Here is an 11,720-nt window from a genome sequence, read left to right as displayed (position 1 = left end):
CAAATTGAAAGCAAATGCAAGGAAGCTAATTGCTTGAACATGATTTATTTTTTATTGTTGGAAATTTGGTATAGAATAAAAGATTTTATTACTACTTGAAAAATAATATATATTATAAAAATTTAATATTACTATTATATCCTATATTTAAATTGTTTTTAAAAATTAGATAATATCCTAGATTTTAATTTAAAATTAAAATATATTCAAAAATTATTTACGCATTGACTGACTATAAACTTGTGATCATTTATAGTTTAAATATTACACCAAAAATATAATAATTAAGATCAGTAATGTTCGCAAGTGCACGAGTCAAATTGTAATATAGTTTATACAGCGAAATACTTGGAAGTATTCCAAGGATCGTACCCAAGGGAGGATGGAATAAATAATAAAAACATTTTTACAGTAATAAGTCTAAGTAGTAAAATTTAATTCCTATATTACGATTGATCATCAAATAAGTTGAACAGATAAAAATAAATAAATAAATAAAAATAAACAATTGAAATAAATCAATAAACCAATCAGGAAGCTTAACTCGCTTTAGGGTTTGCAACTACCTTCGAATTAGGTTTTTAGGGTGGATTAGCCATCGCTTAATCAATTATTACCTCCCGACCTCTAATTAACTTAATTGATTAGTTGATACTCACTTATTTCCCAACCTCACTTTCTCAACCATGATAAATTACAATTTATTTGGTTCAACTAGTCTCCCAACCTCGTCTAGCTCATGATAACTTGTTAGGGTTGTCAATCTTAACAGTTTAAGAACATATAATTTATACCAACTAATCTCTCTTGGAAAAACCTAAATCCTCCTTTAATCACATCCTCATCTACTCGTTAATCTTCCCTAAGGGATTTAGCCACTCATATTATTCATAATCTCAACTCTGATTGAATAAATCATGTAAAGAACAGATTGTGTTCGAAAAAGAAAAGAGATTTGAATAATTGTGGATTGAATATCGAATAGAGACCAAAGTAGTAAATCACTTGATTGGAACAAAGAAATAAAATAAATGTGAAATAACATAAACTAAAATACTTAAATTAAATAAACAAACCCTCTGATTAAAATTGATTTCAAGAGGAAAACAAGAAAGTATTGAAAACTCAAAACGAAAAGAAAATAAACTAAAACTACTTCTAAACTACGAGGGCTTTTTTAAGGCGTTTAGGACGACTTAGTTACATTAAAACCCTAATTTCTTATATATAAAGGTGTTGGCAGCCCAAATTAGGTCTTTGACATATGCTAGGTCTTGGAATAAGTTTAATTGGGCAGACAAAAAAAACCTCGATAACCTTGGGTAGCACGTCGACGTGTGTCGCGCCACACCCCTTGCGTGGCACGACACGACACCAAAAATCCTGCCTTGTGTTATTCGTTTTGTGTCTTGACATCCCAGAAAGCTTGTGCATCACTCAACTCTTGTTTCCACGTCAATTGGGCATTTATATCTTCATCCTACACACTTAATTAAACAAATTAGCACAACCTAAGTCCCATGTTGGCCTATTGGGTCACAACACTTAAAAAATGTGTTAAAAACACTTATTTTTATCAACTTTCTATCCTAAGGCCTCATTACTGAAAACAAGCTCCTTAAGTGCAGAATTGACCCAAATTGACTACTACATTTGACGGCAAGTCACCCATTTAAAAAAAATTATTAATCTCACTTATATTCCATAATTAATTTGTTTAAAAATATTAAAATATAATTTTCTTTTTAATTCACGATGTTAATTAAACAATTCCAATAAAAATGCAACTCGATTATGAACATAATTCTCCCACATTTTGTCTGAGTCAAACTCAAACTCTCTAAATTTTATGACTTTTTAAGTATTACTTTTATAGTTTTGCTATTTCCATTACTATTATTATAACTATTACTATTATGATTTGACAAACAAAAACTATTACTATTATGATTAAATTATTAAATTATTATTTATTAGAAAATATAATATGAAAAAAGAGAAGGATTTTAAAGAAAGAAAATAAAAGTTAATAGAAAAGAGATGGGGGGAGAAGAATAGAGGTGTAGTTGGAAAAAAAAAAGAGTAGAAATAAGGAATAGAAGAGAGGGGGCATGGTTAATTTCGAGAGTTCCTTATAAAGGAAGTGGGAGAAAAAAAAAGGATTGGGGATTAAGAATAATATTATTAAAAACTTTTGAAAGGAAGAGTGGTAGGAGATGATAGAAAAACAGGAGAAAAAAGGGGGAGTGAGTAGAACTTAAAGGAGAAGAAAAATAGCAGTGCCTAGAGTCAACGATTTTGAGAAGGAGAAAAATTTGCAGAAAGAAAGAAAATCAGAATAAGTGACTTCAAATATTTTCTTAGATAAGTTTTGTTTTGTTTATCTCTTTTATTTCTTTGGATCCATTGAATTAATATACTCTTCCCTATGTTATTTTTAAGAAATTTTATTGATAAAAAAAATCAAATTGTTAGTGTTTTAAATATATTAAGAAGTGTCTAAATTGATTTGCTGAGATGATTTCCATTGTCCATTGACATCCATATAATCCCATTTTGTCTAGATTTTGTATTTATGATTTGAGGAATTTATTTTCTATTATTTCTAATAAAAACAATGGAAAGTCTAATATTTAAGTATGATATTTAAATTCTGAGTTGAACCTTGGTGTTCATGGTTTATGGAAGATGTTGACATGAAGTGTTGTAAGTATACATACATGTATATATATGACATGTTTTGGGTTTAATTAGGTAAATATATTGATTTTAAAATGAAATATGACTCTTGCAGGAGGCGTTTTCATCCTAACGGTAATTTTCTAATGGTAATTATCCAACAATCAAAATTTTAACAGTCAAAAAAAATTCAACGGCTAATGTCTTTTTTCTCCCAAGAGCTATTTCATTTTCTATATAAACCCTACTTATTTTCTTTTTTTCTTCATTCAATCATATTCTCTCAATTCTCTCAATCCTTTTCTCTCAACTATTTTATTCTCATCATTCAATTACTCTCAAATTCTTCTTGTCTCAATATTATATTTTGTAATTTCTTTGAATTTCTTTGATTTTCATATATTTAAAAAAATGCCAATGCCTTTTACTCGTTTGGGTCACAAACACATTTCCAGCGTCCAATTAAAAATGGCAAGAAAATATCATTCCATTTTTTATTTTAATTAATATAATTATTAAGGTTAATACTATTAATTTTTAAAATTTTTATGTTTATATAATCAGACCAAAGATCGGATTATTGAAACGTATATACATAATTTAAGTGCGAAGGCACCGTGTGTCATTGAACAACACTTGCAAGAGGCTGGATTCTTGCACGTGTCTCATATACTGAGGGGGACTAAATTAGAACTCGCACTTATTAGTGTTTTGCTGGAAAGGTGGAGACCCAAGACACATGCATTCCATCTTCCGTGCGGTGAGTGTACAATTACACTCAAGGATGCAGCATTACAACTCAGTTTACCGGTTGACGGGATAGTTGTTACAGGGTAGTGTGCATTGTCGATTGGAGCGCAATTTGCTACAAACTAATAGGTAAGGTGTCGAAAATAGTAGTAGCTGGATAGAAATGAAATGGTTAGAAGAAAATTTATCATATCTCAACAACACCTCTAATGCGGTTAAAAGACAAAAAATCGTGCAAGCATCTGTACTGAGGTTAATCGGGGGTCTTCTAATGCCAGATAAATATCAAAATATAGTAAATTTAAAGTTGCTCCTACAATTAATCGACGTAAAAGAAATCGAGCAACTTATTTGGGGATCAACTGTGTTGGCGACATGTATCGAGAAATGCATTGGGCAACAAAAGCATAAAAAATTAAAATCGATGGTTGCATACTCCTTTTTTAGTCATGGGCATGGTACCATCTACCATTTTTATGTCCTTGAGTAAACTTCCATTTTCAGTTATTACTCGTAATAAGGTAAGATCCATTTAATAATATAGTTATCATATTTTTTATTATACTTTTTAAATAACATATCATTTCAATAGGTGGAACAATGACAAGAGCCATGTGGGTATACCGAATGAGCTCGAAGATATCCGGTTATTATTAGATGAACGATCAAAAGTCGGGGTTAGATTTGAATTTTTCAATTATATAATATTTACATAAGGTTTTGAAATTTAATCTTAGGTACGTAATAAAATTTATAATTTTGTATTGTAGTTTGAATGGATGTCATACTCTGATATGAAATTTCAAGAATGCATCTCGACCAAATTTTTGGCAAATCACAATATCTGGCACGCCAGAGTACCATTGATAGTTTTTGCAATGGTTGAGATGCACGAATTTGATCGAGTGATGCGCCAGTTCGAGTTTATGCAAAGTATCCCCCTATCACACCAAGAGCTCGATGAATTTCCCAAGATCAACTTGCGGGGGAAAACCAATGAAGATTGGCCTAAATTCCATGCAAAATATATCTACATCTTGGAGCATAGGGACAATTCCATACCTATGCGCAAACCAATTGTCTGATCGGATTTGACAACCTCTTTGGATTACATGACATGGTTTAGACTTCAAGGTAAGACATATCTACTGCTAGAGGAGGAAAGGAGTAGAAAAATTCATTGTAGAAGCCCAACATGACCCCAGATGAGGTCGCGATCAGGAGTACATACGTCAAGTTCATCATCATTAACTCCAACCCCAAATACTATACCGATGGGTGCACCACTTCCTGATCAATATGTTTCATATTTTTCTCGTAGAGGAGGAAAGGAGTACAAAAATTCATTGTAGAAGCCCAACATGACCTCAGATGAGGTCGCGGTCGGGAGTACATACGTCAAGTTCATCATCATTAACTCCAACCCCAAATACTATATTGATGGGTGCACCACTTCCCAATCAATATGTTTCATATTTTTCTCGTGCTTTTACTAACGCCATGTTTTTTACACAAGCACCGCATTATGTACCATCATATCATGCATAACACCTTTTCTAGGAATATTTTTTGCACCACCTCCATCTCCGAGAGCATATTACACACCACTGTCGTTAACAACACTAATGTATCTATCATCACCTACAATTCCAGCATTCTATCCACAATCGGGGTATTCAACACTGTATTCTTCTTTATCTATAGTGTCACAGACACCCTCAGCATCACTATTCTTCGGAGGTGGGTCATCTTCGCAACCACCAATTAATACCACCGATGATATACAATGGGAACCTAGGATGCAAATGCGGACCAACGATGGAAATGATTTTCTAATTTTAAAATTTTCTCATGTAAATCATCATTTAGTTTATATTAAAATTTTCCATCCATAATATATTTATTCACATTTTATCAAAAAAGTGTTATTTTATTTTTTTTACATCAATAATATACTTATTTATAATTTAAAATGAAAAATTGTATTGTATTGTATTGTATTGTATTGTAGTGTATTGTATTGTATTGTATTGTATTGTATTGTATTGTATTGAATTGTATTGAATTGTATTGTAATGTATTGTATTGTATTGTATTGTATTGTATTGTATTGTATTGTATTGTATTGTATTGTATTGTATTGTATTGTATTGTATTATATTGTATTGTATTGTATTGTATTGTATTGTATCATATTGTATCGTATTGTATCGTATTGTATCGTATTGTATCGTATTGTATTGTATTGCATTGTATTGTATTGTATTGTATTGTATTGTATTGTATTGTATTGTATTGTATTGTATTGTATTGTATTGTATTTTACATTAATAATATACTTATTTACAATTTACAAAAATGAAAAATTGTTTGTATTGTGTTGTATTGTATTTTTACATTAATAATATACTTATTTACAATTTACGAAAAAAATAAAAAATTTATTTTATTTTATTGTATCATATTGCATTTTTAAATCAATAATATACTTATTTACAATTTACCCAAAAATGAAAAAAAATTGTTTCGATCGTCTCCTCAATGTCCCCCCCAAGTGTGGACATATTGTCCTACTATGCTCAGGGATCCTACAATAACTACATAACCTCAGTTGGTTTATCTTCTCCCGAATATTCATATTGTTACGTATCCAACTAGAATTCGGTCGATCTTTTGGCTTGCAACGCAACATAATATTCGATAGAACTCGAATGAAGCGCTCAAAATAGGTGGCCATATACTTTCATTTGGGACTAGTGACAATTCAAATTTTCATACTTTATATATGCATTTTAGTTTATACACTTCATCAACATAGCTCATGCAATCCAGATGTGTCGAGGCACATGCAGCAATTGCATGTGCGCATGGAATATGAAGTGCTTAAAATCTCCTACTGTCGTAGGTCCTTTGTCTTAGATATATAAGATACGATCCCCCGATATTACCTTCGCTCTATGGAACTCCATAATATGAAATATTTGATTTGGACACAAGTGACACACTGTAGACATAGGGTTTGTTCTTTCTGCATTTGTTGTAATATTTTTCATCACTTCCTCGCACCAAATATGGTTACCCTTTATTTGTCCAACATATTTTTCCACTCACTTTGGAAACAAGGTTGATAAGTGAAATATGTTTCTTTGACCATGGAGGTTATTAGAAAATGACGCACCCCCTTCAATATGGAATTTATTCATTCCACTATGTTCGTTGTCATGTATCTGTATCATAGACCTCCATAGTATGATTGAGTCTACTGTTCCTTGGGTATCCCATCGAGGTAATGCCCACTGTTTATAGCCCGCAAGTTCCCCAACATTTCATGGAATTGATGTTGGACGAGTTCATACCCTATCAAAGAAAATAAAGAGTATATCTATGAATGCAAACAATGTATTTGTTAAAGAATGATATAGAAAATAATATTTTCTACATACCCATATTAATAACATGTCGCCGCTTAGCATCCTTACCAAATTAGCCTATGTCATTAGACATGATATCACGTACACAATACCTATGGTGTGCACGATCCCATAGGCTTCCGCGTTGGTTAATTGCATCTTGTATTCCAGGTGCCCTATTAGAAATTATGCATATATTAGGTTGTGACACAATATGCTTTCTTAAGTTAGTTAAGAAGAAAGCCCAAGCATCAGAGGTTTCTCTTTCAACAATTGCAAATGCTATTGGAAGGATTTTTCGATTATCATCCTGTGCAGTAGCCAATAAAAAGTGATGCTCATATCTCTCGTACATGAATGTACCATCAATTTGGACTAATGGCTTATAGTATGGGAATGTTTCAATGTATGGGTTGAATGTCCAAAAAATGATGGAAAATTATTTTCCCTCAAATCATTTGATTGCCATGATACCCAGGCTGCATTTATAATTGGATAGCGGTACCTGATATATACTGATTCAGTACCTTGCACCATTGCCACAAATCATTATACGATTTATCCCACCCGTTATGCTTCTTTTCTATAGCCTTCTATTTTGCAACTCATGTGTAATCATACTAACTACAAGTATTGGCAATCAAAATCGAATCGGCACAAAAATACTAGGACTCACTTTCACCATAGGCAAGATAATGTTAGAGATCGTGTTAGAATCCAATTTTGGATTATCCGTTGTGTAACAGCCTAATTTTAGGGTTAGTCGAAACAATGGTTTCGGGACCACAATATAAGGTAAAAATAATTATTTTATTATTTTATTAATGTTTACAGTATGATAGAATGTTCGTGTGAAAATTTCGTAAAGAAATTTTACTGTTTGAGTGGTTAATTCGATAAAAAGGATTAAATCGCGTAAAGCGTAAAACTTGTGTTCTATTAGCTAAAAGTGTCAAATCGCTAGAGCACATTAAAGTAAAGGTACTTATGTGATAATTAATCCAATTGTGAGTTAGTGGATGATATTTGGTTTGGCATTTGTGTAAATTTGATTAATTTTAAAGGTTAATTTAGTAAAAAGGTAACTAATGATAATAAATAAAATAAAACCAAATTTCATCTTTCTATTCATCATCTTTCACCAAAAATGAGAAAGATGAACAGCCATGAAAGCATCAATATTCATCCAAGTTTTATGCTTTATTTGGTGAGTCGTTTTTGCTCGGTTTTTAATAATTTTTATGTTTTTGAGATCGTTGCTTCATAATCTAGCTAGCCCGTACCTCTGATTTCGAAACTGTTAAATATTTTGATAGTTTTCATTGTTGAATAAATGTGTTAATTGATGTTTGATGATGAAATATGAAATTCTAATGATAGTTTTACTTGTTTGGTAAAGTGATTTTGAGTAAAATTGTCAATTTTGGACTAAATTAAGAAAAATGATAAATCGTGTGGTAAAAGTGTGAATAAATGAAAAATGTGGGCTGTTATGGAAATAATAAAAATTTAGCTAGCTTGGGTTTGTGTTTAATTTCATGAATGTGATTTTATGTGATAAGGACTAAATTGCAAAAATGTGAAAGTATAGGGGTAAAAGTGTAAAATTTCCCTAATGTGTAAATTGTGTTAAATTGAGTGAATTAGTGATTAAATAAGTAAATTTTTTTATTATATAGATTGAGAAAAATAAGATTTGGACCTAGAAATAGGAGAAAAATTACGTATTAGATTAGTCGACCTAATTCGTCATTTCAACAACGAGGTAAGTTCGTATGTTAAATAATGTTCTAAAATTGTGTTTTAAATGTTCATTTATCATTGAATTGAATTGAATTTTGATTGGATGAGTACGAGCATGAATCGACAAAGTTACGACTTCCGAAAGTCCCGTACGAACTTTAGGAATAACTTAAGATACTGTGATATGATTACGTGTAAGACCATGTCAGGAACATTGGCATCGTTATGTGATTCGTGTAAGACTATGTCTGGGACATTGGCATCAATATGAGATTCGTGTAAGACCATGTCTGGACATTGGCATCGATATGAGATTCGTGTAAGCCCATAGCTGGCTATTGGCATCGATATATGATAGCATGTAAGACCATATCTGGGATATGGCATTGTGCGAGTTATACGAGATTTCTGAGTATCCTTAGCGATTCCAAATGATTCAGTGGGCAAAGCCAAAACGAGAATAAAAGTGTAAACAAAATAATTAGTACAGGTACGTACGATACTTATACTTATATTGAATGAAAGAAGATTGATAAATAAATGTGAGCTCGTGTATATTACATGGAAAAGTTTGAGCTTATGGTAGTGTTTGATTTATATAAATGCTTATTGAGGGTATCGAATTTCACATGATGAGTAAGTGGATAATTATGAGAAATCCATATGGTTATATTGATTATGAATATGTAATCAATATTGGATTGAATGTGGGATATCTTAAATTGCTTACGCATATATAAATGTGAATGAATTGGTGAGAATATATTAGATCTATATGAACATGGAAATGAATAAGCTTGTGAGACCCTTGGTTAGCTATGGCATGGATTCATGGTATAACGGTGAAAGCAAATGAGTAACATTGTAATTTGTAAATACTTAATATTTGTTATTTGATAAGTTGAGTATATTATCATATAAGTTTACTAAGCTGTATAGCTTACTTTGTTTTCTTTCCTATGTTTATAGTGTTTCGAAGGCTTGCTCGGGTTGGAAGTCGTCGGAGATTTCATCACACTATCTAGCTATCGTCTCGGTATTTCAAAAGCTTTGTGATTTTGGTTATATGGCATGTATAGGCTAGTTGGTTTATGAAGTGTATAAGTGACCTTTGGCTATTTATGTATATGTGTTTGATATGTATTTAGCCATTAGATTTGGCTTAATAATGATATAAAGTTTAATGTGTATAAGCTATGTTCTTATTAGTTTGGTATGTAAATTTCCTTGTGAAATGGTATATCTTGGTATGTTTGATTATGGTTCAAATAGCTCAATAGACATTTGGTAAGTGACATGTATATGTTTAGTTATTTGTGGCTTGACCATGAATGCAAATGTGGTGGCAATGTGACTTAAGAAACGGTATGTTTAAATATGAATTTGAAATGATACTTTGGTATGCCCTGGTTTGGTTTTAGATTGAATGATTTGGTTGGATATTTAGTTTGAATTTAAGGCATGTGATAAATGCAATTGATAGTAAGTGATGAATGATGAATCATGTGGAGTTGGAATGCTCTAAGCTAGTTTATGGACATTTGATGAGTAGTAAAGAAATGGATATAAAATGGTATGAAATGTACATGAAATGGTCATTTTTGGTTCCTTATTAGATGTGAAATTGATGCCAAAATGATGTGGTTTAGGTATGCATGTGAAAGGTGAGAAATGTGGCTTAAACCAAGTCTATTTTCGTGCCACATGGTCTGAGCACACAGACGTGTGACTCGATCGTGTGACCTCTGTTACTTAGAATATTTTTACAAGTTTCAGAATTTTTTATATATGATTAGTTTAGTCCCGAACCTTTTCTAATGTATGTTTAAGGTCTCGTAGACCTCTAAAAGGGATAATATGTGTATGATTGAATGATATTTATTAATGTTGGATTATTTGATTGAGAAATAAATGTTGAATGTTGTGTTTCGATCAGTAATACCTCGTAACCCTATTCCGATGATAGACACGGGTTAGGGGTGTTACATGTTGACATACCTATAACAACACAAGCATTTCAAAATACGTAAGATAATGTTAGAGATTATGTCAGAATCCAATTTCGAATTATCTTATGATGTACCTACAACAACAAAAGTATGTGAAGCGTTATATTTTTTTATTATCTAGAACCCCATATTCTTTCTCACAGATGCTATGATTTTCCGTGGACTTCTATTGCCATGCATTACGCACTTAGCCTTATATTTTTCGATTCAAGATTTTATAACATGGAAGTTTACCCCATGCTTTATGCTATATTGCTTCACTGTAGCAACAAAAGCATCTTTGGAGGAAAACTCCATTCCAACTTGTAAATCGTCAAAATTTGTTGAAAAACTTGCATGGCTCAGTCTTCTATGAGGAAGTTCTAGAAATTCTAACTCACCTTCAGCATCAAGGTTGACATTAAGCATGTGGGGTGGAGGTGCATATGTCGTAAAACTAGATGAGTTCCTCCAGCATTGTCCAGACCTTTACTGTTAGAACCACTTCCTTCTATTTTAGTAGGAATGACCTCTAGTTCAAAAAATAATGCAATTTCTGAACCATTTAGCTCGGACTCCTAGATTGGATCATCATCGGTTTCAGATCTCTCTTCGTTCTCTTTGTTCTCAGCTCTCTCTCCCTCTCTGTTCCCAACTTTTTCATTCTCATCTTCCTCTTTCTTATCAACCTCAGTTACATCTAGCTTTGGGCGAGTTCTAGATTTGGTAGGTAAACCAAAGTAACCTGAGCGGCATAGTGCTATCTGCCCAAATTGTTATTCTATTTTATAGATCAGGCACATAGTATGTATCAGATTATTAAGCGAGGGTTATTCTTAAAAATGTATTAAGTTATAAAGAAGAAGAGCTTTGGTAAGAGTGTTGAAAACTTTATAAGTAGGGGATTACTGCTAAAGGTATGGTATGCCCAGTTTATTGAGTTATTGTGCTGGTTACGTCTTGACGAGGTAGTTAAAAAGGAACAAAAAAGGGACAAACCAGGAATATTAAAATTTTGGATTTCTATTTACAGTTGTAAACCATTTTTAAAGGTAGCTTTAAAAGTGTGTGACACGTGGTAGGTTCCAATACAAGCTTGGGTTTTATATATAAGTATTTAAGTCTAAAAAGAGGGAGTTTTTTTCTTCCT

This window comes from Gossypium raimondii, chromosome 2 (genome assembly GCF_025698545.1).
Source record: "Gossypium raimondii isolate GPD5lz chromosome 2, ASM2569854v1, whole genome shotgun sequence".
NCBI classification, from domain to species: Eukaryota; Viridiplantae; Streptophyta; class Magnoliopsida; order Malvales; family Malvaceae; genus Gossypium; species Gossypium raimondii.
The sequence above is the reverse complement of the archived record's forward strand: the minus strand, read 5'-3'. Positions refer to the sequence as shown.